The sequence below is a fragment of the Tamandua tetradactyla genome, chromosome 3 (assembly GCF_023851605.1).
Source record: "Tamandua tetradactyla isolate mTamTet1 chromosome 3, mTamTet1.pri, whole genome shotgun sequence".
In the NCBI taxonomy this organism is placed as follows: domain Eukaryota; kingdom Metazoa; phylum Chordata; class Mammalia; order Pilosa; family Myrmecophagidae; genus Tamandua; species Tamandua tetradactyla.
The window spans coordinates 126122677-126150179 of record NC_135329.1 but is presented as its reverse complement, the minus strand read 5'-3'; the positions used below and the strand labels follow the sequence as shown (position 1 = coordinate 126150179).

At 34.9% G+C, this 27503-nt stretch overlaps 1 long non-coding RNA gene and 1 other non-coding gene across 3 annotated transcripts in view; one reads left to right on the top strand and one right to left on the bottom strand.

The window, feature by feature from the left end:
* Positions 1-25657, top strand: part of LOC143676337 (uncharacterized) — a 56570-nt gene extending 30913 nt beyond the window's left edge. Inside the window, exons 2-4 of one of the 2 annotated variants that reach the window (XR_013172014.1) lie at positions 12556-12614; positions 20304-20762; positions 25380-25657. This is a non-coding gene — a long non-coding RNA (uncharacterized LOC143676337). Of the gene's footprint in view, positions 1-12555; positions 12615-19775; positions 20763-25379 lie in introns of both variants that reach the window. The other variant, XR_013172013.1, reaches the window with a different exon arrangement.
* LOC143678355 (U6 spliceosomal RNA) lies at positions 11187-11293 on the bottom strand. The gene has a single exon (XR_013173169.1). It is a non-coding gene; the product is annotated as a U6 spliceosomal RNA (small nuclear RNA).
* Positions 25658-27503: the final 1846 nt, after the last annotated feature.

The window sequence follows — 27503 nt, the reverse complement described above, 5'->3', positions numbered from 1 at the left end:
GGGGTATTACATTAACCCACAGATGACAAGATCTCATTCCCCATTCTAGACTCCATATGATTATGTTGTTTAAATAAACTGACCATACAGGTTAAATTAAATGGTGTGCTACAGAGAATTTAAATTTTGTACCAATTACACCTCTCTTCCTTTTGTCTCCCACAGAAGTTGAAATTTTAAACTACAGTCACTATCATCCATTACCCTGTATTCTGATTTACCTTAGTCCTAATTATGTCCATTTCGTTCATATCTCTAAAGTCTGAACTCTTTCTCAGCTTCTTTAACATTTGCTGTATGGGTTAATGCTGACTTTCAGGGCTGTGGAACTCTAACTCTGAGTCTCAGGTGTCACACAGATTCCCAAAACTCCAAAAGAACTTACCAGGTTATACAGCAAGAGCTCAGCATCTCAGAATTAAGACATAACATTTAAAACTCAGGAGTAGATGTGACTGCTGTAAGAGCTTACAATCTAAGAACCTTTACAATAAGGCTTAATGATCATTCTTTACTACTTAAACATCTATTGCCCAATCTCTGCCAATGTTCTAGCCCCTAATAACCTACGTTCTTGAATTAAATTCTCAGTGTTAAAAAAAAATATTCTCAGTGCTTGCTCACTTACAGTTAGTTCGTATTAGTGAGACCTTACAATATTTGTCCTTTTGTTTCTGGCTTATTTCATTCAACGTAATATCCTCAAAGTTCATTTACCTAGTTGCATGCCTCAAAACTGTATTCCTTCTTGCAGCTGCTCAGCATTCCATTGCATGTGTACACCAGTTTGTCCTTCCATTCATCCACTGCTAGGCCACCTATATCCATTGCAAATTGTGAATAATGTCATCCTAAACACCAGTGTGCAAACGTCTAGATGTCCCTGCTTTCAGGTCTTCCAAGTATATACCAAATAATGGGGTTGCAGGATTATTTGGCAACCCTATACTTAGCTTCTTGTGAAGCAAGCACACTGCCCTCCAGACAGACTGTGCCATTCTACTTCTCTCCCAACAGTGAAAAGCTATATCTCTCTCTCTCTCCACTTCTTCTCCAGCACTTGTATCTTTCTGTTTAGACTTACTCAGTTTTATTCACACACTATACAATCCACTTAAACAATAAATGGCTCTCAGTATAATCACATAGTTATGCATTCATCACCACAATCTGTGAGAGAACATTTCTATTTCTTCCACAGAGAAAGAAGAGGAAAAAATAAAAAATAATTAAAAAAATTAAAAGCAAAAAGAAAACAATAAACACAAAATAAATAAATAATGAATAAATGGGAGAAGCAACAACAGCAGCAAGAATCCATACCCCTCCTTTATCTCTCCCTCTTATTGACATTTAGCTGTAGTATATTACCTTTATTACAATTAATAGACGAATATTACAATCTTATTAAATATAGACCCTAGTTTGCATTGATTGTATTATTTTCCATATGCCATCCCATTTTCAATACCTTGCAATAGTGACATTCACTTGATCTCCCTCATAAAAAAATTCTTGTATTTGTACATTTAATCAATATCATTGTCCACTAATCTTTTGCTATGTTACCCATTCCAGTTTTTATCCTCTATTTTTCTAGTATCATACATGACTCTAGCCTTCCTCTTTCAAACATAATTGCACTCACCATTGTTCATTATACTTACAATCTTGTGCTACCATCAGATAGTATCGTGCTATCCATTTCTGGATTCTTGCAATCAATCCTGTTGAACATTCTGTGTTCCTTCAGCATCAAATGACCATACTTTAATATCCTGATAACCTGTGTGTTTAACTTTAACTCTCCGAGTTTGCTCGTTGGAGTGAGACCATACATCATTTGTCCTTTTGTTTCTGACTAATATCATTCAGCGTAATGTCCTTGATGTTCGTCCACATTGTTACATGCATCGTAAGTTTATTGTCTTAGATCTGCAAAAAAATTCATTGCATGTATATACCACAGTTTGTTTATCCACTCCTCGGTTGATGGACATTTAGGCTGTTTCCATCTCTTGGCGATTGTGAATAATGCCGCTATAAACATTTGTGTACAAATGTCCCTGTATGTCCATTCTTTCAGTTCTTCTGTTCCTTGTAATGGGATTGCTGGATCATATGGCAATTCTATACTAAGCTTTCTGAGGAACCACCAAACTGCCTTATTGCTCTAGCTAGAATTTCTAATTCAGTGTTAAATAGTAGTGTTGACAATGGTATCCTTGTCTCATTCCCCATCCTAGGAGGAGTGCTTTCAATTTCTCACCATTAAGAATAATGCTGGCTGTGGATTTTTCATATGTCTTTTATGATATTGAGGAATCATTCCTTCATTTTATCGGAAGAGGATGCTGAATTTCATTCAATGCTTTTTCAGCATCAATCGAGGTAATCACATGATTTTTCTCTTTCAGTTTGTTAATGTGCTGTATTTCATTGTTTGATTTTCTTATGTTGAAGCACTCTTGCATTCCTGGTATAAACCCCACTTGGTCATGATGTATACTTCTTTTTATGTATCACTGGATTTGATTTACTAAGATTTTGTTGCAAATTTTTGCGTCTATGTTCATTAGGGGTAGTGGTGTAATTTTCCTTTCTTGTACTATCTTTACCTGATTTTGGTTTTAGAGTGATGTTAGCTTCATAAAATGAGTTAGGTAACATTCCTATTTCCTCAATTTTTTTGAAGAGTTTGAACAGAACTAGTGTTAATTCTTTTTGAAATGTTTGCTAAAATTCTCCTGTGAAGCCATCTGGCCCTGGGCTTTTTTTGTAGAAAGATTTTTGATAAATAATTGAATCTCTTTACTTGTGATTGGTTTAAGATTTTCTATTTCTTCTTGAGTTAGTGTCAGAAATTTCTCCATTTCATCTAAGTTATCTAGTTTATTAGCATATAGTTGTCCATAACATCCTCTTAAGATTTTTAAAATTGCTTCAGGACCCATGGTACTGACCCTCCTCTCATTTCTGATTTTGTTTATTTGCAACTTTCTTCTCTCTTTTTTTTTTACTTTGTTAGTCTAGCTAAAGGTCCATCAATTTGATTGATTTTCTCAAAGAACCAACTTTTAGTTTTGTTGATTCTTTCTATTATTTGTTGTTGTTGTTCTCCAATGTTCATTTATTTCTGTTTAACCTTAGCTATTTCTCTTCTATTATTTGCTTTGTGGTGAGGTTGCTGTTCTTTCTTTAGTTCCTCCAGGTGAGCATTAAGGTAATCAATTTTTGCACATTTTTTTCTTTTTTTTAAATTTTTTTTATTATTACATGGGCAGGCACCTGCAAATGAACCTGGATTTTCAGCACGGCAGGCGAGAATGTTACCACTGAGCCACTGTGGCCCGCCCACATTCTTTTTTAATATAGGCATTTAGGGTGATAAATTTCCCTCTCAGCACTGCCTTTGCTGCATCTCATAAGTTCTGATATGTTGCATTTTCATTTTCATTCATCTCCAGCTATTTACCAGTTTCTCTAACAATTTCTTCTTTGACCCACTGATTGTTTAAGAATGTATTCTTTAATCTCCATGTATTTGTGAAAGTTCTGGTAATTACTAATTTCCTGCTTGATTCCATCGATCAGAGAAAGTGCTTTGAATAATTTCAATATTGTCAAATTTATAAACATCTGATTTATTTCCCAGCAAATTAACCCGGAGAAAGTTCCATGAGCACTAAGAAGAATGTATATCCTGATATTTTGGAGTGCAATAATATATGTATCAGTTATGTCTAATTCACTTTTCACATTATTTAAGCTATATATCCTTATTATCCTCTCTAGTTCTATGCATAGAGGAGAGGGGTGTATTGAAGTCTCCCACTATTATTATTGAAGCATTCTTACTCCCTTCACTTTTCTTTCTTTCTTTTTTTATTTCTCCCCCCCCACCCCCCTTCAGTTTTGCCATGGTTTGCCTCACGTACTTTGGAGGTCCTTGACTGGGAGTATAAATAATTATAATTGGTATTTCTTCTTGATGAATTGTCCCTTTTATTAATATATAATGTCCTTCTTTGTCTCTTATGGCAGCTTTACATTTAAAGTCTACTTTATCTGCTAGTTGAGTGGCTACTTCTGCTTTCTTTTGGTTATAACTTTCATAGACCATCTTTTTCCATTTTTTCACTGTCAATCTATGTGCATGCTTGGGTCTAAGATAAGTCTCTTGTAAAATCTTGCTGCAAAATATTGCTTAAAGAAATCTAAGAAGATCACAATAGATGGAAAGATATCCCATGCTCCTGGATAGGAAGGTTGAATGTTGAAAAGATGTAAATCTACTGAAATTGAATTAGAGATTCAGCACAGTAACAATTAAATTCTAACTACCTATTTTGAAGACTTGGAAAAGCTAGTTATCAAATTTATTCGGAAGGGAAAGAAACCTCAAATAGCTAAAGATATCTTTAAAAAGAAGAGTGAAATGGGAGAACTAACACTTCCTTACTTTAAAACTTACTATAAAACCACAGTAGTCAAAACAGCATGGTCCTGGTACAAAGATAGAAGTATTGACCAATGGAATGAGGACAAGAGCATGGAGACTGGCCCTCAAATCCATGATCAATTAATTTTCAAAAAGGCCCCCAAATCCACTGAATTGTGACAGAGTAGTTTTTTCAATAATGGATTTGGGAAAACTGAATATCAATAGCCAAAAGAATGAAAGAGGACTCCTATCTTACATAGGAGATATTTGTACACTGATTTTTGCAGCAACACTATTTATAATTGGCATAACATGTAAATAATCCAAGTGCCCATTAACCAATGAGTGGATAAGCAAAATGTGGTATTTACACATGATGGAATATTATGCAGCAGTAAGACAAAATGAGGTCCTGAAGCATAATACAACATGGATGAACCTAGAGGACTCTAGGCTGAGTGAAATAGGTCAGACAGAAAAGGACAGATATAGTATGATTTCACAATTATGACTTTGATAAAGAGGCCAAACACCAAATTGTACAGCCCAGGAAGAAAATCTATATTCATATATAGCAATGAATTAGATGTTGCATCTCTGCAGCTAGAGTAAGCAAATGATTTAACAAGCAATGGCTTCCATATGTCTCACATTTTTAACATTGACCATTCATAATAAAGATTCTGTATAAGAGCAGAATGTCATAAAGTGGAATTGTACAGCACAGAACTACTGAACGTGACTTCTTTCACTCAAAATAATGCCTCTGATATGTATTCATGCTGTTTGGTACATCACTGGTTCATTTTTTAACACTTAGTGGTAACCATCGAATGTTGTAGCATAGTTTGTTTAACCATCCATTAGCTGTTAGACATTTGTATTATTTAGTTTTGGAGATTGTAGTGTAATGCCCTTCAAAAATCCATACAGTTCTTACTTTGATGTAAAGTACTTATTTTAATGTTTTATGTATTTGAGATATTCTGAAAATTGTTGTTTTGAAATAATTAAATTTTTAAATTTTAGATACCATCTAAAATGAGGTCACAGAGTTTTACAAAACTCTTTAAAAGGTATATAAAATAAGGCATTAGGTGGCCACTGATATGCCACCCAATACCCAATAATTCTCTCGAGAGAACTTTAAACCTTTAAACCTCTCCCATGACTAGGCACTAGTGACAATATTGAAGTAGTTCCTTATGAACTTTCTGGACCCCTTTCCTGTCCTCACTCCTGGGACAGTGATCTGGGCAAGGATAGAAATTTTGGATTAAAAAGAAGAAGAATAGAGAATGGCCCTTGTGAGCTGCAGAGGTAATTCTCAGATTGGTGATGAGGGTAATGCAAATATGGCATGCTCATATCAGTCACGGCTTGAATTGTCAAAGAAACCAGGGAATTGATGATGCCATTTGCGGATTTTTATTCCAGAAAGTAGAATCAAAAGGGAAAATGAGAAAATTAATGTCTTCTCAAAGTACCGAAAAATTCTCCTTGTCCAGCATAAACGACACTGGTGTTTAGTAATTAAGAAAGTGCAATATTTGACAATCTTTCTAAAACTTGATGAGAAAAACAAAACAAGCCATTAACCAAATGTAGGATCCTCCAAAGACCTGCAAAATCATAAAAAATGGATAAAGACAGAGGACTAAACATAAGCAAGGGAGAAGCCTTGGATAAATCTTGTCATACGGGTAAAGACATCAGTATGAAATCCTATTTGCCTATGTCGATGTAGAAAAATAACTAAAGATATGTGTAAACATAATTTACTAATTCTGTGTGCTTAGAGGCCTAAGAACAGCACCATGCCAGCAGCACAGGACACACCCAGTACTCAGATCTTGTTTGCTAATACCATTCTCTAATGAAAGCCCCCTTGGAGAACTGGCTGAGTCTAATGCAGGGTCAGGGAAAGTGTTAGACAAGCCTGGAGGATCTTACAGAGGTAGAATTAAGTGGGTGATCAAAAAGCAGAAGTTTGGGGACATATTAGAAAGAGACTGAAGCTAACTTGAAAAAAATTGGGAAAAAAAGAAATGCAACCTATTTTTGTATATTGAATTTGTATCCTGCAATTTTGCTGTGCTTGTTTATTAACTCTAGTAGCTTTACTGTAGATTTTTCAGAATTTTCAACATATAGTATCATATCATCTGCAAATGGTGAACATTTACTTTTCTTTTCAATTTGGATGCCTTTTATTTCTTTTTCTTAGCTAAGTACTTTGGCTTAAACTTCTAGCACAATGTTGAATAACAATGGTGGCAGTGGGCATCCTTGTCTTGTTCCTGACCTTGATGGGAGAGCTTTCAGTCTTTCCCCATTGAGAATAATGTTAGCTGTGGGTTTTTCGTATATTTCCTTTATCCAGTTGATGAAATGCCTTCTATTTCTATCTTTTGAAGTGTTTTTATCAAGAAAGGATGTTGAATTTTGTCAAATGCCTTTTCTGCATCAATCAAGATGATTATGTTGTTTTTCCTCTAATTTATTAATGTGATGTATTACATTAATTGATTTTCTTGGGTAGAACCACCTTTGCATACCAGGGATAAAATCCACTTGGTCATAATATACAAGACTTTTATGTGCTGCTGGGTTTGATTTCCAAATATTTTGTTGAACATTTTTGCATCTATATTCATTTAAGGGATTTGTATGTAGTTCTCTTTTCTTATAGTATCTTTACTTGACTTTGGTATTAGGATGATGGTGGCTTCATAGAATGAGTTGGGCAGCTTTCCCTCCTCTTCATTTTTTTTTTCTTTTAAGAGTTTTACCAGGATTGGTACTAATTTTCTTTTTTTTTTTTTTTTTGATATTTGGTAGAATTCACACATGAAGCCATCTGGTCCTGAACTTTTCTTTTTTGGGATGTTTTTGATAACTGATTCAATCTCTTGTGATAGGTTTGTTGGGGTCTTCTACTTCTTGATTCAGTGCTGATTGTTTATGCTTTTCTAGGAAATGCCCATTTCGTCTACCTTGTCTAGTTTATTAGCTTATGGTTGTTCATAGTATCCTCTAATTATCTTATTTATTTCTTCAGGGACTGTAGTTAAGTTCTCCCCACTCCCATTTCTGATTTTATTATTTGCACTCTCTTTCTTTTTTCTTTGTTATCCTAGCTAGGTGTCATGTCCATTGATTTTATTAATTTTCTCAAAGAACCAACTTCTGGTTTCATTTCTTCTCTCCATTGTTTTTGTATTCTCAATTTCATCTGTTTCTGCTCTAATTTTTGTTATTTCTTTCCATGATTGTGATTGTGATTGTTCATGTATCAGCTTGGCCATTTGATGGTCCCAGTTATTTGATCAAGCAAGCACTGCACTCTCTGTTACTTTGAGGACATTTCATGGACTTAAATCATAAGAACATTGGTTGTATCCATGGCTGATTACATCTATAGTCAGCTAAGGGGTGTGTCTTCTGCAATGAGTGATGTTTAATCTAATCACCCAAAGGCTTTTAGGACAATTGAGAAGAGAGTATCTTCTCTTTCCACTTCAGCCACCAGACCTCTCCTGGGGAGTTTGTTGATGACCTTCTTTGGCGCTGCCAACTTGCAGCCTGCCCCACAGATTTTGGACTCTTGTGTCCCCATGGTTGGATGAGAGAGTTTATAAATCTCATATTTACATATATCTCTAATTGATTCTGTTTCTCTAGAGAACCCAACTAATATATTTTCCTTCCGTTTTCTTTGGGGTTAGTTTTCTGTCCTTTCTCTAGTTCCTTCAGGTGAAGTTAATTCCTCAATTTTTATGCTTTCATTCTTTTTTAATATAGGTGTGTTGAGCAATAAATTTCCCTCTCAGCACTGCCTTTGCTGCATCCCATAAGTTTTGGTATGTTGTGTTCCATTTTAATTTGCCTTGAGATATTTACTGATTTCTCTTACAATTTCTTCCTTAATCTTATAATTTCTTATTTTAATTGAAACAGGACTTTTGAAATGCACTTTATGTGAAGAGCTTAATTTGAGATAGATAAGAAGAAATGGAGTTTTGAATAAATAAGTGGGTAAAAATACTAGAACCTCTGTTTCCATTTTTGCTATTACTACTATCACTAATATTGCTAGCACTGAGTGTTCAGTTTATGCCAGAAATCATTCCACATGCCTCAGACTTATGTTCATTCTATATATGGGTAAAGTATTTAGAAGTGTGCTTGAACCATACTAAATGCTCATATCAACTACTGTTACTATGTACAATAAGATCGATGCTATTTCTATTGTACAGAGGAGTAAATTGAGGCTTTGAAAGTTTAAGTAAACTTTCTCAAGGACATGCAAGCAATAAATGGCCTTTCCAAGATTTGTATAAGGTGGTCTTACTCCTGAGTCCATATTCTCAACATTAATTCTATACATTTTTTTCAGTAAAAGAAATCCAACTTCTAGTACTGGTGTATTGCAAATGGCTCCTATTATCTGGAACTTTAATTGAATAAGGGAAGAAAAAGCAGAGAAAAATCAGTTTAATTGCTCTATTGTGTCATGAAATTCCAAAGAAGTCACACAACTATCCACTCTAAACATTAGAAGAAATTATTATTTTTTTCACTCAGCATTTTCATTTATTTATTTATTTATTAAACTTTTTTATTGTATAATATAACATATATACAAAGCAAAGAAATAAAAAAGCAATAGTTTTCAAAGCACTCTTCAAAAAGTAGTTACAGGTTAGATCCCAGAGTTTGTCATGGGCTACCATACGATCCTCTTGTATTTTTCCTTCTAGCTGTTCCAGAATATAGGAGGCTAGGGGGCTTAAATACTTTTTTTATCATTGAAATCGACTTTTTTTTCCTTTCTTTTTTGTGAACAAGAACATGTATACAAAAAAAAAAGCTATAAATTTCCAAGCACAGCACCACAATTAGTTGTAGAACATATTTCAGACTTTGACGTGGGTTACAATTTCACAATTTTAGGTTTTTAACTTCTAACTGCTCTAAAATACTGGAGACTGAAAGAGATATCAATTTGATGATCCAGCATTCATATTCATTTGTTAAGTCCTATATATGTGTATAATTTCATCATCACCTTTGATTTTTTCCATACCACTCATTGGGATTGTTTGGACTATGGCATTTCTAAATTTTTGATATTGGGTCTGTCACTGATATGGGGTAGGGAGATGGAACTCTCTGATATTCTGGAGAGGCTGGACTAGGTGTTAGGACTTACCAAGACCAAGGACCCATCTGGAGGTTGTAGGTTTCTGGAAAGTTACTCTAGTGCATGGAACCCTTGTGGAGTCTTATATATTGCCCTAGATGTACTTTAGGATTGGCTGGAATGGTCCTGGTTGGGGGTTGGCAGGTTATGATAGATAGCAAGGTCTACCTTAAGCTTGTGTAAGAGCAACCTCCAGAATAGCCTCTCAACTCCATTAGAACTCACTCTGCCACTGATACTTTATTAATTACACTTCTTTTCCCCTTTTTGGTCAGGATGGAATCGTTGATCCCACAGTGCCAGGTCTGGATTCATCCCTGGGAGTCCTCTCCCATGTTGCCAGGGAGACTTTCACCTCTGGATGTCATGTCCCATGTAGGGGGGAGGGCAATGATTTCACTTGCAGAGTTGGGCTTAGAGAGACTAAGGCCGCAACAGAGGTCCTCCAGAAGTAACTCTTAGGCATGCCTATAGGTAGTCTAAGCTTCTATGCTACCTACATAAGATTCACAAGAGTAAGCCTCATGATCAAGGGCATGGCCTATTGATTCGGGTGTCCCTTAAGTTTGACACAGTATCAGGGGATTCCCTGATCATAAGGTATAATAGTTCCATAGTCTTTCTCCCCTCCCTCAGGAGACTTTGCTAATGCTTTTTGATTATCTTGTTAATATACTCTGGGATGTTTCTAGGCATTACAATAATCTATACAGGATTAAAGGACCTCTTTCCCATTCTGTGCTTTCTGTGTTTCAGTTGTTCAATTGAGCTATATAAATAGATTGAATTAGTTTATGTGCTACAGAAAATTTCAGTTCCAGATCAAATAAACTTTTCTTCCATTGACCTCAAAGAGTATGTGTATAGACACTGTCTTCCTTACCTCTATGTTCTGAATTACTTGCATAATTCAGCTGTTCGGCTTCATTCTTATCTCTAAATATCAGATTATATATATAAAACAGCTCCTCAGAATTCAGAAATAATAATGACCACTCCAGACTTAATGTGTCTGCTCTAAAAGCTTACAATCTAGGCCCCTGTTTTCTTATAAGCATTTTCTAAAGGTGACCATACCTTTGTTGTTTTTTTTATTTTTGGCTTATTTTTCTCTCCAAATGTCCCACATGTTCATTCACATCGTTGCATGCCTCATGACATTGCTCTTTTTTTTGTAGCTGCACAGCCTTCATTCATAAGTATACACCATTGTTGGCCATTCTACTTCTCTGTCAGTGCATCCTCCAACCACCTGCATTCATCGGACATCATGTAGAGAGCCCAAAGTCCACAGTCCATCAACATTCTCAATTTCAGACAATTTCATTGTTCCCAAGAGACAGAAAACCAATAAACACACCCTCACCAAATAGGAAATCTAAGCCTCCTCTTAACTCTTGTCCCTCACCCTATTATTTACCTCTGCTTGTTGCTGTGGTAGTGCTTATGGCTTCCTTTTGAACAAAGTTCATAGCATGCTAAACCAGTTTTCCCCTTGTACCCTGGACTTAGACACTCTTTATACAAGAATCAAAAAATATGGAACGCTTCACGCATTTGCGTGTCATCCTTGCGCAGGGGCCATGCTAATCTTCTCTGTATTGTTCCAATTTTAGCATATGTGCTGCCAAAGCGAGCACTTGAAGAAATTATTTTAACCTAAACTTGAAAAGCAGTCTTGTTTGTGATGTAAGAAAATAGGCTTTAAGCTTAACAGAAACATGTTATATAATAATCTAAGACGGAAAAGGAAAGAAGAAGAGCATTTTTAGGCTTGTGGATGGCAATTACCCAATTGGAATATTAATTTAACTTGTCTTCCTTTGAAGGATGAGTCATCTTTTGTTTTACTCCTTGGTGGTACATCCAATTACTGAAAACAGGATGTGGCTAAGGAAAAAAAAAAATCTAATCCACAGCGTTGAGGAGCAAATGCAAATCTATTATTAAATGTTGTTATCGAAACTGAGTACCATGGAAAAGCAAATAATAATTTAAAAAATTAAAAAACAAACAAAACAAACCTCACTTGTGTGCACAGAGAAAAACAGAGGGAACATGTTTTAGAGTTTAAGTTTTCTCCCCCCAAACTGGGACTACTAAATGAGGAGAAACTTTGGAATGAGTTAGTTACTCTCACCAGTTCCATTCAATTTCAGAAGTGGTGCAAGGTTCATATATTTACTGGACATGTTTTACTGAAAATGCTGAAGTTCACATACTAAACGTTCATCTGAATTGCACAGCATTATTCTCAATAGATAACTCCTCCTTTTTGAACATTTTCATACTGCATAACACAACCTGTAATATAGAATTCAGTGTACCCATTGAAGCCAGATATCAAAGGAGAAAAAAAGAAGGCCACTTATAAGGTGTTAAAAAATCCATCAGATATGAATGAAATGGACCTGTTTAGGACTATGTTAAATCAGAATACAGGGTTATAGGTGATATTGTCTATATTTTAAAACTTCAACTTCTATGGGAAACCAAAGGAAGAGATATATATTTGGTCCAAAATTTAAATTTTCTGTAGCACACTATCTAATTTAACCTGTAGGATCAATTTACTTAAACAACTTAATTACATGGGATTTAGAATAGAGAATGAGATTGTATTATTCTGTAGCGGTTAATGTAATACCCAGATACATTCCAGAGTATTTTGGGCAGCAAATAAAAATATATTTGCAAAGTCACCTTGAGGGTCTAGGGAAAAAAGTGGAACTATTGAACCCACCTGGAGAATTCCTGATATTCTCTCAAACACTGGGGATTCCCAATTTATTAAGACAAGCACTCAAACTTGAGGCTTGCCCTTACGAAACATTTCTTCAATGCCAAATCTAGGCCTGCCTATAATTACGCCTAAAAGAGTCCCTCTTTGATTTGTTTGCAGATTTGGCTTGATGAAAGAGATCAGATATGGCCTCTTATGCGGACATGACTCCCAGGGACGTAAGTCTTTCTGGAAATAAGGGACGTGACTCCCAGGGATGAGCCTGGCCCTCATATCATGAGATTGAGAATAACCAAAAGAGGGAAAGGATATGGAATGAAATAAAGTTTCAGTGGCTAAGAGATTTTAGATAGAGTCGAGAAGTCATTCTGGAGGTTACTCTCATACAATTTTTAACTAGATATTTCAAACTACCATAATATGCCATGCCCCACCCAACGGTATTGCTGAAAACCCTAGGGAGTGCCTTTGTCTAAGTCTCTATAAAAGGCTTTTTTAGTAAGTTAATTTTTTTCAGACTCTTAAAGCCTCCAGATAAATCCTGGGCCAGATAAGTCTTGAAACCTGGAAGGACTAGTCTCTCCAAGAACAACCACCAGGTTCATTCCTCTACCATAGAAGGTCAACACCCTTTTCCAGCATGAAGAAGTTAGAATTGTCATTGCCCAGATATCCCTGAAGATTGAGAAAGATAAAATGAGAGGAAGGAGGTATAACTGAGAAATTCAGATTTAACAAATGACTGTAACTACTGACTCATTATATAGATATTTCTTTTTAGAGTCCAGTGTTTTAGAGTAGCCAGAAAGAAATTCCTGAAGTTGTTGACCTGTAATCGAGTAGCCCTGATCTTTGATTGTATAATTACATTGCAACAACAACAACAAAAAGAATCAGTTGCCCATGTTTGTATGGATCTAGATCTGGATGTTTTGATTTGTTTCCATTGATATATAGACAGATATAGATATAGATATGATATAGACATATAAATATAGATATAGATATAGATCTGTCCATACTATGCTGTCTTAATTAACTGACCTCTATTGTAAGTCTTAAAATTGGGTAGATTGTAATACCTGTGATCAGTAAGAGGGATGGGTAAGGGGTATGAGATATATGGGGGGCTTTGTTTTTATTTCTTTCTGGACTGATGCAAATGTTCTAAAAATGATCATGGTGATGAATACACAACTGTGTGATGATATAGTGAACCACTGATTGTATAATTTGGATGGATTATATGGTATGTGAAGATATCTTAATAAAATAACATTTAAAAAAGACACTCCAGGCACTAAAAAAAGATCTCTCAGAAAGCGAAATAAAATTTCTCCAATAGAAACAAAGGCAAGAGATATTCACATGTTTTCTGTCAGGTCTGTGTTTATATTCCACTAGACAAGAAACAAAATGCCCAATTATTGGACCTATATCCCCACAAGATCCTATAAGCCTTATTATCATGAATTCCAATGGCAAACTATAAGAGGGATATTATTTACTTAATGTATTTCTTGGTGTTTCTAGAGTTCCACAAACTGTAGAGAGGGTATGTTACTTTTATAATTTCTGGTGGGGTGATGCCTTTTATAAATAACCAGGAATATCTTTGATATGTTATTCAGTATTCAAACAAAAACTCTTACTGGAGAATTACCTTTTGAATTTCCCAAGCTTTAAGATTCCATTCTGTGGTTCATTAACCAAACCTTTTCGAAATGATAGAGCACTTTGCATGTATAAGCATTGGATATTTAACTATTTCAACTGTGTCTATGTCATAATTTTTAATGAGTACACGTAAGTATCTTTGATGTGAAGCTTCCCAAATGTAGGGATTATCTGTTATTTATTCTGTATGGAAATCACCACAGTCTCATAAATAGTTTTCTATACTGCTGCTGAAGAAGGAGGGGATATCAGATTAAGTGACATCAAATATTTTCAGAATTAAAAATGCTTGCATCAACTAACACTCCTCTTATGTCAGGTGAGGGAAGTAATAGTTGTTATCATGGCATAGAAGTAGCTATAGTTGGTATAGGTTAGGACTGCAATAGTAAAAAATATTCTACATTTTATTTCTGATTAATAAACGTGTGTTAGATTCACCCTTTCCAGGTAACCTGAGATCTTATTTCTGAAATGTAGTATTAACAACACTAAATTTTGTGAAATCTTAAAATGAAGATGTCTCCTTCTCATGACCCACTGGACAGAAAAGTGTGAGTGAGAGATCAGTACAGTATCACACCCTCCTCCAGATATTTTCAGCACCCCTCTGAGTGATATCTATCCATTCTTCTGTTCTCACATTCGTTATGATTATTCAACTAATTATCCACCAACTTGGTTTGACAATCAGCCCCTTTTTTTCATCTTGGGCAATAGCCATACTATCAATGAGGATAGCTAGGTTTATGCTATGATAATAAATTCCAAAACCTTAGTGGTTGTATCATTTTCTACTGCAGCCTAACAACTTATTACCAATTTAGTGGCTTAAAGCAACATGCATTCCTTATTTCACAGTTTCTATGAATCAGAAATCTGGGCACATTTTAACAAGGGCCCCTGTTCTGGGTCTTATAAAGCTGCAAACAAGGGTTTTACCAGGCTGTGTTCCTTTCGGGAGCTTCGGGTCCTCTTTCAAGCCCACGTGGTTGTTGGCACAATTCAATTCCTTGAGCTTGTAGGACTGAAGACTAGCTTTTTTCCTGATTGTTGACTAGGGGCTGCACTCAGGTTTGAGAAACCATGTACATTTTCTTATCACATGGTCCTTCCCATAGACGGTTCATATCATAGCAGCTTGCTTCTTCAAGGCCAGCAAGAGAATCTGTTCCTTTATGTCTAAGATAGTATTATTATATAATGTAATGTTGCCATGGGTTGACATTCCATTGCCTTCCCCATATAACATAATCTGTTCAAAGGATTGAGTATTCTATCACCTTTGCCATAATGTATTGGTAAAAAGCAAGCCACAGGTTCTGCCCAAACTCAAGAGGGAAGGATGATACAAGGGTGTGATCCATTGAGGGTCACTTTAGGATATATCTGCTACAGCTGTTTAACAAAATAAGAATTTATTTCTTAGGCATATAAAGTCTGCTGCAGTTGAGGGTAACTTTGCATGGCAGCTTTCCTCCCACGTGGAGACTCAGCCATCCAGGCTGCCTAAGTCTTGTAATATTTTCATCTCAACCACAGATCATGATCATTGTGGCAAGGGAGAGCAGTGTTTACCATCAACAATTAAAATTGCCACTCATTCACACCCAATTGGCTCCTACCAGTCACAAGTCCCCCTCCCCCTTCAACTGAAAGGGGATGGGGCAAAGCTAATTATCTCAAATACTTGAAAGGAAAGAGAACTAGACATGAGTGAGCTGTCTTCACCTCTCAACAGCTATCCTAAGAAACGTTCCTTAAGTTTCTTGATGAATTATTTGCACACTAGAAAAAATAAATGTAATTAGCCTAATATTTAAAGTTTAACAAATTCCACCATTATTGGTTTTGAAAGCCACACTGTAAATTATTTTTTTCATTTTTGTTTTTTAATTCTACAGATCAGAAGGAGACTCTCAAGAGGAAAAATAACTGAGGCAAAGTTATCTAATTAACTAGTGGATCAAACCCAGTCTACCTGAGATTTAGTATAGTGTTTACTTTGACTTCTAGGGTAATCCGGAAGTTGTCTCAGGGAAGATGCCCCTAAACATTGGCATTTGGTAATCAAAGGATGTCTTTGAACTTGACTTTCTGCCTTGGGTTTACTATGACTTACCCCATGGAAACTTGAATTTATTTGGAGATTTCCATTCAGCATATATATCGGCAACAAAATTCCTGAGGTCTTGGAAAATAAAACTAGAGACAACCTCTTATAGCAATGATATTTTCTAGTGATAGTCTGTTACACATCTTAATGACCAGAGCAGAATATCCATGGATCTCAGTCTGGGTAGGTTTAGTTAGAAGAATTGTAAATACGACTGGAGGGATGGATCTTTTATTGCAAAAGAGGAGATAGTTTCCATAATAAAGAAATCCTCCCTTCCCCAGTGAAAGGCTTGTTCTTGTTAAGTGCAGTCTTCACAATGTTGACAATCATTCGTTTCTGCAGTAAATTTAACGTAATTAATATAAGCATTTGTATTTGCAAAGTTCTTTTCTCTTTCCTCTTTGTTCATGCCAGGAACCTTACTTACCTTCAAACCTCTGTGCTCCTGAAAAGAAAAGCATCTACCCCACAATACACTTTAGCTCATTGAATATTCAAAACATAGAATTTGCTAAAATATGTGGAGCTCATTCATACATCAGAAAAAATAATTTTTCTCTATTTCTTTATCCTTTTATACAAAACAGTTTAATTTATTTTACCTTAATGTTTTTGTTTTGATAAAAATATTTAGTGCTACTTGACTCTGGTCTTTGTGAGATTTTCTGGTTGCCTTCCAGCACTAACTCATCGAAAATCCACATAGGTGAATCCCACCTTTATTTTCTATAGGACCTGAATTGTGCCTGTTTTGTTTAATTGTGGTGAATGTTCCTTTATTCTTCCCTGCCATGATCACCACAATGAGCCAGTCCAAATCACCTCAGTGCCTGCTTGAAGATGCAATAAGCTGTATCCCATATCAGAACATTTTTTAGGTTCCAATTTAGTCTGACACTGGAAGACCCATCATGGGTCCAAATCCTTGCTTCTGTTTGAGCTGATGACACTCTGAAAATCCAAATGCACCTCAAGCCATCTCCAGTGAGCTCCAAAAAGCAGTCAGTCATTATTTTGCAGCTCAGTCTACTGAGGTTTGTGTACTGGAGGATTTACTTTAGGTTAACAGACTGCTTCAGTGCTAATGAAAACACATGCAAAATTGCACACACAGTCTTTTTTTCTCTTAAATAACTGCCCATTAAAAATAACTATATGATAATTAATGAGGAAGGAAGGTAGTGCAGTGTAGATGGTTTGTCAATATTGTAGTTAGGTCATTCATCTGTGGAGCAGTGATATTCACCTACTTTCTCCTTTGTTTCAAAGCAGTAGAGTTAATATTTCACTTCTTATTTTAGACACTCTCTCAAGCATTATTTTAAACAGGCAACACAGGGACCACTTCCAAGATTAAAAAAAGAAGTCACCATTCTTTGCTGATGAATTCATAATGAAGGGAATCCTCATTCCAAATGAACTTCTGTAAGGCATCATTCCCCTGAAACTAATGTTCCTAAGTATGTGGGGAGAACCAGCTAATGAATGTTAAATTAAGTTGTAACATACTTAGAGACACGGGTGATGTTTATGTGACACTAGTTTACTTTAAAACACTCCCTATTGACCTTTACAAAAATAATATGATAGCAATTTGAGGTGAATATTTACAGTAGGTGGAAATAGTTCTGAAGTGCTAATTCCCAAACCACTGTTTGCAAAATGTCTCTGCTTCTTTGATCTACATTTTCATAGACATCTTCAGGCAGACGTGGGCAAGATTGCAAGTTCCACAAGACAATTTTTTATTTGAGAGCAATTTCTTATTTGTGCAGTCCTTAAATGGCACAAACCAAGGAGACCAGGTTGGTGAAGAATTCACTTTATTTGTGAACATCTCCATCCCCAAATTAGCTATATTTTCAGAAAGCCTGAAAATATATGAATTCAAAGGGACTATAACTTTCTAAGTGAAAAACCTATAAATAATAACATTTGACACTTTTACATTTAAAAGTGCTATTTAAACAGTTAGTTATATTTCTTGATCAATATCACCCAAAATCGTGTTTTTAGCTGATATCTCTCTATTCAGGCCTTACATAGTTGCAAGTTGTGGGGAAAATATTTTAAATCCAAGCCACAAAGTAAGCATAGTTAGAGAGCTAACATGAGGATTTTTACTTCATTTACATTCATTACATATTATGAGTTTAATTACCTTCCTCAAATAACACCGGTATGAAGGAAAGCTGCTGAAGAAGGCGTACTTCTATGATGATTTTATTGATTGTGACTGATGGATAGCATCAACATTTCATAGTGAAGAATCATGGTTTTGTTACATCAGGAAAATTAAATTGGGAGAGTTATTTTCTTTCCCAGAGATAGTGGCAGTTAGAATATTTCACCTGTAATGAGATGTGTGCGTTATGTGCCATCGTGAACCACGGCTCAGCCATTAAATATATGTAAATGAAGAGAAACACAAGAGAGCCCGGGCATAATAACGTGCAGAACAGAGAAATGGATCCTGGAAAGTGATTAATTTATTTGATGATGCCTCAAGTGAGGAATTTTAGGTCACAAATGAAGTGACAGAATGACAAATTACCATTTTAAAGAATTTACTGGGCATCATTACTGAACAATTGTCAGGTAGTTTATGGTGGCTGAGAAGATGGTATAAATATAGATCTTTTCCTTATCTGAGATGAATTATTAATCACCTTTTTAAAAATCTTTGTGAGTGATGGTTGGCTGTCTGATTGGAAATAATGTGTTCTACAATTTTAACTAAATTCTAATATGATATGTAACAGGAATCTTTACAATTACGGTCTCAGCGGAGAGTGGTAGGAGGTTTACAGCCAATTGCAGTTTTAATGTGATAGAAGAGGTTGAATCCACTGGCATGTTTCAATAGATTTCCTTAGGTATATTATCCCTGCTGTGATGTTATTCAAATGTTTACAGTTTATTTTCATTTGAAAAATGACATTCAGATACTTAAATTGTTTTCCTTGGTTTATTAGTTAATGAAAATGAAATTCTAGTAATTACTATAGTTTTGCAGTCTGCCACATTATTTAAAGTGAAGTGACTGGCTTTGTCAGCTGGATAGCAAATGTCGTCTTCCTGTGTTTTGTTCAATTTTTGTCTGCTCTATCTATGTCACATCCCTTCTCTGTTTATATGTCACCGAGTCTAATACCAGCAACTGGATTGTGAAAGAAAAGTCAGAATTTGAAATACAGACGTTTTCTCAAATTTATTTTTACATTTTGATAATTAAAGCACAACACTAACAATGCTGAAGAGAAACAAAACAAAACACAACACAACACGAGGTGCCCTGAAAAATCTAAACATATTTTTAAATGTCTGTATGTGTCAGGCTACTTAATCCCGAGTTTTTATGTCTAATCTTGTTTGATCAGGTAGAAACCACCTAGATCAAACGTACTTGCTATTACAAAGTCCCCCCCCCCCCCACTTTTAAGGAAAGAATAAGAATTAGAACCAGGGTTTGTTTTTAAAGTAGTATATGCTAGATATTAACAAAGTAGAAATGTCCAGAGAACTATTTTTAACCAGCTTGTTTCCAAAGCAAGCAAATACCAATTGCTGTTTGCTTTTTTAGACAGGAAAGCCCGAGATGACTGATCTATTGCCTAGAAGAGAAAGCTTGGGATCTTGTTCGTTTTTCACTGTTATATCATTTTCATCTTGATTCATGCTGAGAGTACATGAAAAATTTAAATAAGTATTCCCTGTGTTACCCGTGGCATCTTACATTGCTGAACTGGCAAGAAATTTGAATTTTGAATGTATATACTACTTTTTCACTACTTTTTAAAAAATTTTTTTACCTCCACCTGGGTGATAAAACTTTACTGATCTTTCAGTCATCAAAGAAAGAAGAAGAAAAATGATTACTTTGGCTTTTAAATTACTTTGGCTTTTATTTCAGGGTCTAGACTCCCTACGGCATGCTGAGTTTAGGAGACGTTGAAACGGCGCTGCGTCTTCAGGTGTGCTGTCCTTTTTCATGAAGGACACTTAGGTTTTCCCTAGTGCCCATCACAGCGCTTTCAGGTCATTCCACTCCAGCATTTCTCCATTAGAGTCGACCCTCACCTTTCACTTTTCTTATTCTTGCTTGCCACAGAAAATACAAACATACAAACGAATGAGGGCATGCCCTCCACGGAAAATTCAAGTCGTGCATGAGGTGTGATGGAAAGATTGGACTTGTTTAACCCAGCGCAGTTCAGAGTGATCAAGAGCATATCAGAAGAGAAAATGACGGCTCTATGTGGACTGAGTCCTGCTGCCACACTTTAAATACTTTTCATTCCCGTCAGGTTTGTACCAGCTGTCAGATGGAGTTGCAAAAATGAAATGAAGATGCATTTAACTCCAAAGCATTGAGAGAGCGAGAGAAAAGATTCCTAAGGAGAATAGATATTAAATTTACATACAAGCATGGGAAAGAAGATGCTCTAAGCATTTACAAGATGGTATTTTTGGGGCCCTTTGTGTGATTCAGGTATACAGTGGAGGAAGAGGAGGAACAGGTGATTACCTGCAGTATCCATGGGTGTCACTATATGCCAAGCATATTGAGGTAAAAAACCATGTTGATGAGAAGTTGTGCCACATAAAATGTACAGGCATGTCTTATATTTCTCCAAAATGAGATTTATGAAGAATTTTATCAGACTGTAATGACTTAAGTTTTTTCTATTTATGTATCGTTTATACGTTTCTTCTCGTTATATCAGGGTTGGTTCATTCCAGGAGCAGCACTTTTTCCTTCCAAATCCTTACAGTGATATTCCTCCCATTAAAAGTCAATCTGGGGTGGGCCACGGTGGCTCAGCAGGCAGAGTTCTTACCTGCCATGCCGGAGACCTGGGTTCGATTCCTGGTGCTTGCCCATGAAAAAAAAAAAGTCAATCTGGCCATGTAGCCCCGAACATTATCACCCCACTGCCTATTTTCTCAATATTTTATTGTGAAAAATTCCAAACACATAGCTAGTGAACACCCAAGCAGACATTACCTAGATCACACCATTAATATTTTATAATACCCTAATTTTATCAGAAAACTAACCTTCATCCATCTTATAACTTTTAATGTGTTTCCAAGTAAATTGCAGACATCAATGTACTTTCCCTCAATAACATCAATCTGCCTATCATTAACTGGAGGTTAATATTTTTTTCCTCTTCCAGTAAATTTTTTATACAAAGAAATATATATTTGCTTTTTTGATAAATGCATATATCTGCATAACCTAGACTCCTATCAAGAGCTATTAGAACATTACCATCTCCCCAGAAAATTCACTCATCCCCTTCTTAATTGATATCCTACCTCTATGCCCGATGCAGGAAAACATTTCTAATTTTTTTTCTCTAACATAGATTAGTTTTGGCTGTTTTAGAATTTCATATAAAATGATATCATATGGTAAGTTCTATTTTGTGTCTGGCTTCTTTCACTCAGCAAAACATATTTTGAGATTCATCCATGTTGTTATATGTATCAGTGGTTTGTTTCTTTCCATTGCTGAGTAGTATCGCATTGTTTGAACACACTGCACTTTGTGTGTACATTCTCCAATTGAAGGACGGTTGGACTATTTCTAGGTATTATGAATAAAGCTGCTAAGAACATTCTTTTTATGGTCATATGTTTTTATGTCTTAGGATAAATACCTATGAGTAGAACTGCTGTGCCATAGAGTAGGTGGGTGTATGGTGGCTGTTAGAAACTGAACTTTAAAAGAATCATTGTGCCGTTTTATATTCTCACCACCGACAAATAAAAATTCTGGTTGTTTCATGTCCTTGACAACATCTGGTGTTGTCAGTCTTTTTATTTTAGCCAGTTTTGCATTTTTTACTTTTTGATTTTTCTCTTCCTTATCTCTCTGGGGTCATCAATCATTTCTTTCTCCAGGAACCTTTTTTATCAGCTTTCAAACATGCTCTAGTGAGTTGCTCCTTGTGAAACAAAGTGAAACAAAATGAGGTGTTTGAGCAAATGTCCCCCTTCAGCTACCAAACGATTTCTCTGCTGTCCTTAACAACTGTTTATCCACTTTACTAACTAAGCTTCCTCCCCTTTATTACTTCCAATTTACTGATTTTTAGATGTTGGGGTTCCTTAGCTCTTGGTCGTAGAACCTCTTATGGTCTAATTCTTCACCCTGTCCCTGGGAATCACTTTGAGTCCAATGACTTTCAAGTACATCTTTATGCCAGCAGCTCTTACATTTACATCTCTGGTCTGTAGTTCCCTCAGAGTTCCATCTGCTTACTTTACATTTCCACTTGTAGATCATTCAAAGTAACCATATCTGATTATGAAAACTTGTGCTCTTCCAAGTGTGCTATCCCTTCCAAGTATACTGCTCTTAATCTCTGCCAGGATTGTGCATTCCCTCTTCTTCCTGTCTAAAACATATTCTAATGGTTTTCAAACCCAGTTAAACAATCTAAAACATAATTCAGAAAAACTAAAAATGATCTCAAAATAAGTATCTAAAATACATAATGTCTAAAAAGAAATTACACAATAATTACAATGAATAAAAAAAGCTATATATCAACACTTACAGGACTTGGCTAAAGTTGTTCACAGTGGAAAGAAAATTTTCAGCCTCTAGAAGAATAAACAAAGTGAGTTCAGCAATTGCATTCAGATAATAGAAAAGAAATAGATGAATATCCCCAGTAACTAGAAGGATGAAAGAAATGAAAATCAAAAATAATAAAATAGAAATTCTGTACAAAAGAAAATCACAACCAGGATCATCAAAGAAGCCAGAAATGTGTTATTGTGATAGACTAATAAAATCATCAAATCTCCAGCAAGACTGATAGAAATAAACAGAAAGAAGACCCAAGTAAACAAAATTCAGAATAAGAAAGTAGGAACAAATAAAGAGTAAGAAAATAATTAGAAAATATTAAGAACACTATTTATACCAATGTTAGAAATTTGAAAATTCAGGCTAAGTTGTCAAAATCCCAACAAAATGTCACCTGCTGAAAAACTCAAGAATGAATAGAAAATTGGAATAGTTCCCTCATTACTAAAATCAACTCATAAAGGAATAACAAAACCGGAATACATGAAAGGATGAGTCCTCCAAATACTAAGTAAGCAAGCAATGCAAATTTAAACAATGTTTTCCAAGGACAATAAAAGAGAAGACAAATAAGCAAATAAAAATGTTTGCATCTAGTTTAGTGTTGAAACCAAAATCAAACAAGGAGCATTATAAAGGAAATTACATCATAATCATAGATGCAGAAATCATAAAGTAAAATGAAAGCCATCAACATATAAAATATAACTGAGTATATATAAACTAAGCTGGGTTTAGCCTTGGAATGCAAGTTGGATACAACGTTAGAAAAATTATTTATTTAATGCTGCTTTTTTTTTTTGGGAAGTGCAGGGTCCGGGGATCCAACTCAAGTCTCCTGCATTGTGGGCTAGAATTCTACCATTGAGCTCCCCTTGCACCACCTTCTGCATTTTAACCATTTAAAGGAAATAAAATAGAAAACCACTAGAAAAGATGCAGGAACAATATTTGCAATAATGAGCATAAGTGTATGATAAATAAATGAAAAAAAAAACAAAACAAATCACCTATTTAGGAAACTAGGCAAAGTAGAGAAATTCCTTGATCTAATAAGTGCATCTACCAATATCCTGTATCGATTGGCATACAAAAAGTGAAATGTTAAACTCATTCCCTTTAAAATCAGGAATGAGACAAAAAGGATTTTTTTCACCCATATCTAGTCTCTCTCTATTTTTTGCATTTCAACATCAGCAGAGTAAATCAGGAAAAAATAAATGGTATAATTTTATATTGAAAAATATAAAGTTGTCAATATTTGTAGATAGTATTATCTATATAGACCACTGAAAACAATAGAATAACTAAAAATACATAAGAGTTTCATAAGTGTATATTGATATACACATCATACGTAAAAATATGGAGCTAAGTAGATATCACCACAACACATAAAATAAAACTACTTTGTAGTTTTGTATTGATATTAGTCCAAATAGACTCAGGCGAAAGTATCAGGCAGTATCTTTAAGAATCAGGAAAAGAAAACAACCAATTATAGAGGGAAAAGACATGAACAGGCATTTCACAAAAGATGAAGCATGAAAAGCTTATAAATGTATGAAAAATACTCACATTCTAGGCACATATCCTAGAGAATTCTTGTACAGTGCACTAGGACATATAAAGAGAAGAATGTTCATAGCAGTATTGTTTACAACTGCAAAATACAAATGTCCATCAACACTAGAATGCAGAAATAAATTGAAATATATTCATATAGTAGAAGGATACCATACTGGTAGAATCATGTGCCTCTTTATGGATGGCTTCTGCAAAGATAAGATTTGGTAAAAACAGCAGAACTCAGCAGATTGTATTCATAATGATTCCGCTTGTATAAAGTTCAAAGCTATGCAAAAATAAACCATTTTTATTTGTGGATGCATGCATATGTGGTTAAAATATAAAGAAAGCAAGTGAATTGTAAACACTAAATTCAGACTAGTGATTATCTTAGTGAGAGGTAGCAGGAGAATGCACTTGATGAAGTATATACAGTGGTCTTCCAATATACTGTTAATGTTATACTTCCCAAACCAGGTGGTTGTTACGTGAACTTTCCGTTAAATAACCTTCCTACATTTCATATAAACACTGTGTACATGTTGTTATGCGTGATTTATGCAGAGCAAGTATTTTTAAAAACAAAATAACCAAAAAACACTTATGAGTGTGAATAAAGACTTTAATCTGAAGATGGGAAAAGCTGATATGATTCCATGAAAATCAATATAAACATACTCTACAAAGACATATCCTTTTAATATTGTATATTTAAATGGAAAATTAATTTATATAAATTATATTTATATTTATATTTAAATTTTATATTTATATAATTTTTCCATGTGTTTATTTTGAAAGGAGAAAAAGGGGAACCTTAAAAAATTAGGATTCCATCAATTTTTTCCTTGGTAACTAAATTTATTTAAACAATAATATAAATGCCCTACTTGTGGGGAAATGTATAGGATTCTTGCATCTAATTAAGTTAATCATCATGTGTAAAAATATGGAAAGATATTATAAACTAAATAAAGTCTTAGAAGCCAAAGTCTTTTCTTTACTTTCTAGGGGAGCACACCTTAAATTACCACTGCTGAAAGTGTGGAATTTGACCTGATGATCGTGGGATTCTGTCTTGAGTACTAGATGGACAACTTTAAATTCTATTTCACTTTATCTTATTTTGAGCTACACCAGGAGTCAAAGTTTTTCTTCAGCGTTTCTGTCCGGTTAGTCTTCAGTCTTTCTTAGGCCCCAATCTATGTTTTCAATTTCACTCTGGGTTATTAGATACATATTAAACAAGATTTCTGATTTGAGAACAAAGACTGTGGAATAAAATTTTATTAACCATCACTTCCATTCGTTCCCTTACATTTAAATTCAACCTCAGTGGGTAACTGTTCACCAATATCTAGCTTCTGTGTACCTCTAGGTCCCCTGTATTTTACTTTGTAAGCCTCTGAGTTTACCTTTGACAGAGTCATTACAGTGAAATCATACAATATCTGTCCCTTTGCGTCTGGCTTATCTCATTCAGCATTATGTCCTTAAGGTTCATTCTTGCGGTCATATGTTTCAGTACCTCATTTCTTCTTACTGCTACATGAGATTCCATTGTATGTATATACCACATTTTGTGTATTCATTCATCTGTTGATGGGCACTTGGATTGTTTCCATCTCTTAGTTTGCCAGTCCCCAACCAACATCACCCCTTTTGACTCTAAAGGATACCTACAGCTCTGGGACATTACAAAAGTTTCATGGACTAAATTTACTTTCCTGAAATCTATAACCTCAGAGTTTCCTAGACCAGATAAGTCCTGAAACCCAGAGGAGCCAGCTTCTCTAAGAATATCAACTAATTCCATCCCCTTATATTGTCGACACCCCTTTTCACCATGAAAAAGTTAGAATGGGAATAGCCCAAAGAGGCCTGTAGAGTGGGAGCAAGATCAAAGGAGAAGGAGGAGTTATAACAGAGATTTAACAAATGAATATGGCTGCTGATCCATTATATTGATATTTCTTTTAGCCTCCAGTGTTTTGGAGCAGCTAGAAGGAAAAACCTAAAATTGTTTAATGGTAACCCATACCAGACCTTGAAATCTCTTCTGTAACTGCTTGTTAAAATTTACCTTGAAAATTATTGCTTTTTCCTTTTTTTATAAATGTTATATTTCACAATAAAAAACATTAAAATATGAAAACAAATTATTAACCACAGATAAAGATGGTACAGGCTCATCACCAAGAGGGAAAACAGCTTTATTTAGGACCAAAATGTAAGCAAAATTGAAGGAAGCCAGAAAAGAAGCTCCTATATTAACTAAGAAAAGTCAGTGTTTGGAATGTACTGGATTTACAATTCAGTTGCTACTTACAAAGTAAAGTGCAAATTAAGTATTACACTTACTCCTCTGAGTGACTCAGGAGATTTTAAATAAATTAAAAATCATGATTCAGTTGAACTTTATAAACAATGGGAAGCAAAGAAGAAATAGAGGGACTCACAACACATTGAATCTAAGGATTCGACTCTTTCAAATGTTTTGGAAAATTTTAGATGTTATCTTAAACTTTGTTCCTCTCCAACTTTCTTTGTATTTTCTCTATTACTGAAAACATATTGGATATCTGTTGTACATACTTTAGAACTTCTTTTTCTGATTCTTTGACCACTTTTCATCCATATTTTAATTGCTTTATTTCTTTTTCTTTATGCTGGGTAATTTACTCAGATATATCTTCCAGCTAATAAATTCTCTCCTCAGCAGTGTCAGATTCTAACTCATATAATGAATTTTTAATTTTCTCTCCTTAATTTTTTTTTTTTTTTTTTGGCATGGGCAGACTGCAAATTGAACCCAGGTCTCTGGCACAGCAAGTGGAAACACTGCCACTGAGCCACCGTTGCACTGCCCTATCCTTACATTTTTATTTCTAGAAATTCTATGCAATGCTTACCAAACAACTTTTCCACTCTTATATTAATGGGGTCTTCTTATTTCCACACAAGTTCTATACCTTTGTTTAGCTGTTTAATCATTTTAAATAAACTTTATTAATTTCACAATCTGTGCAAACTATGGATCAGAGCAATGAGTCAAACAGAGTCCTGTTCTTATGGATTATTCATTTCAGCATACTATTTGTTATATTTAAATTATTTATTGTTTCCCTGTTTTCT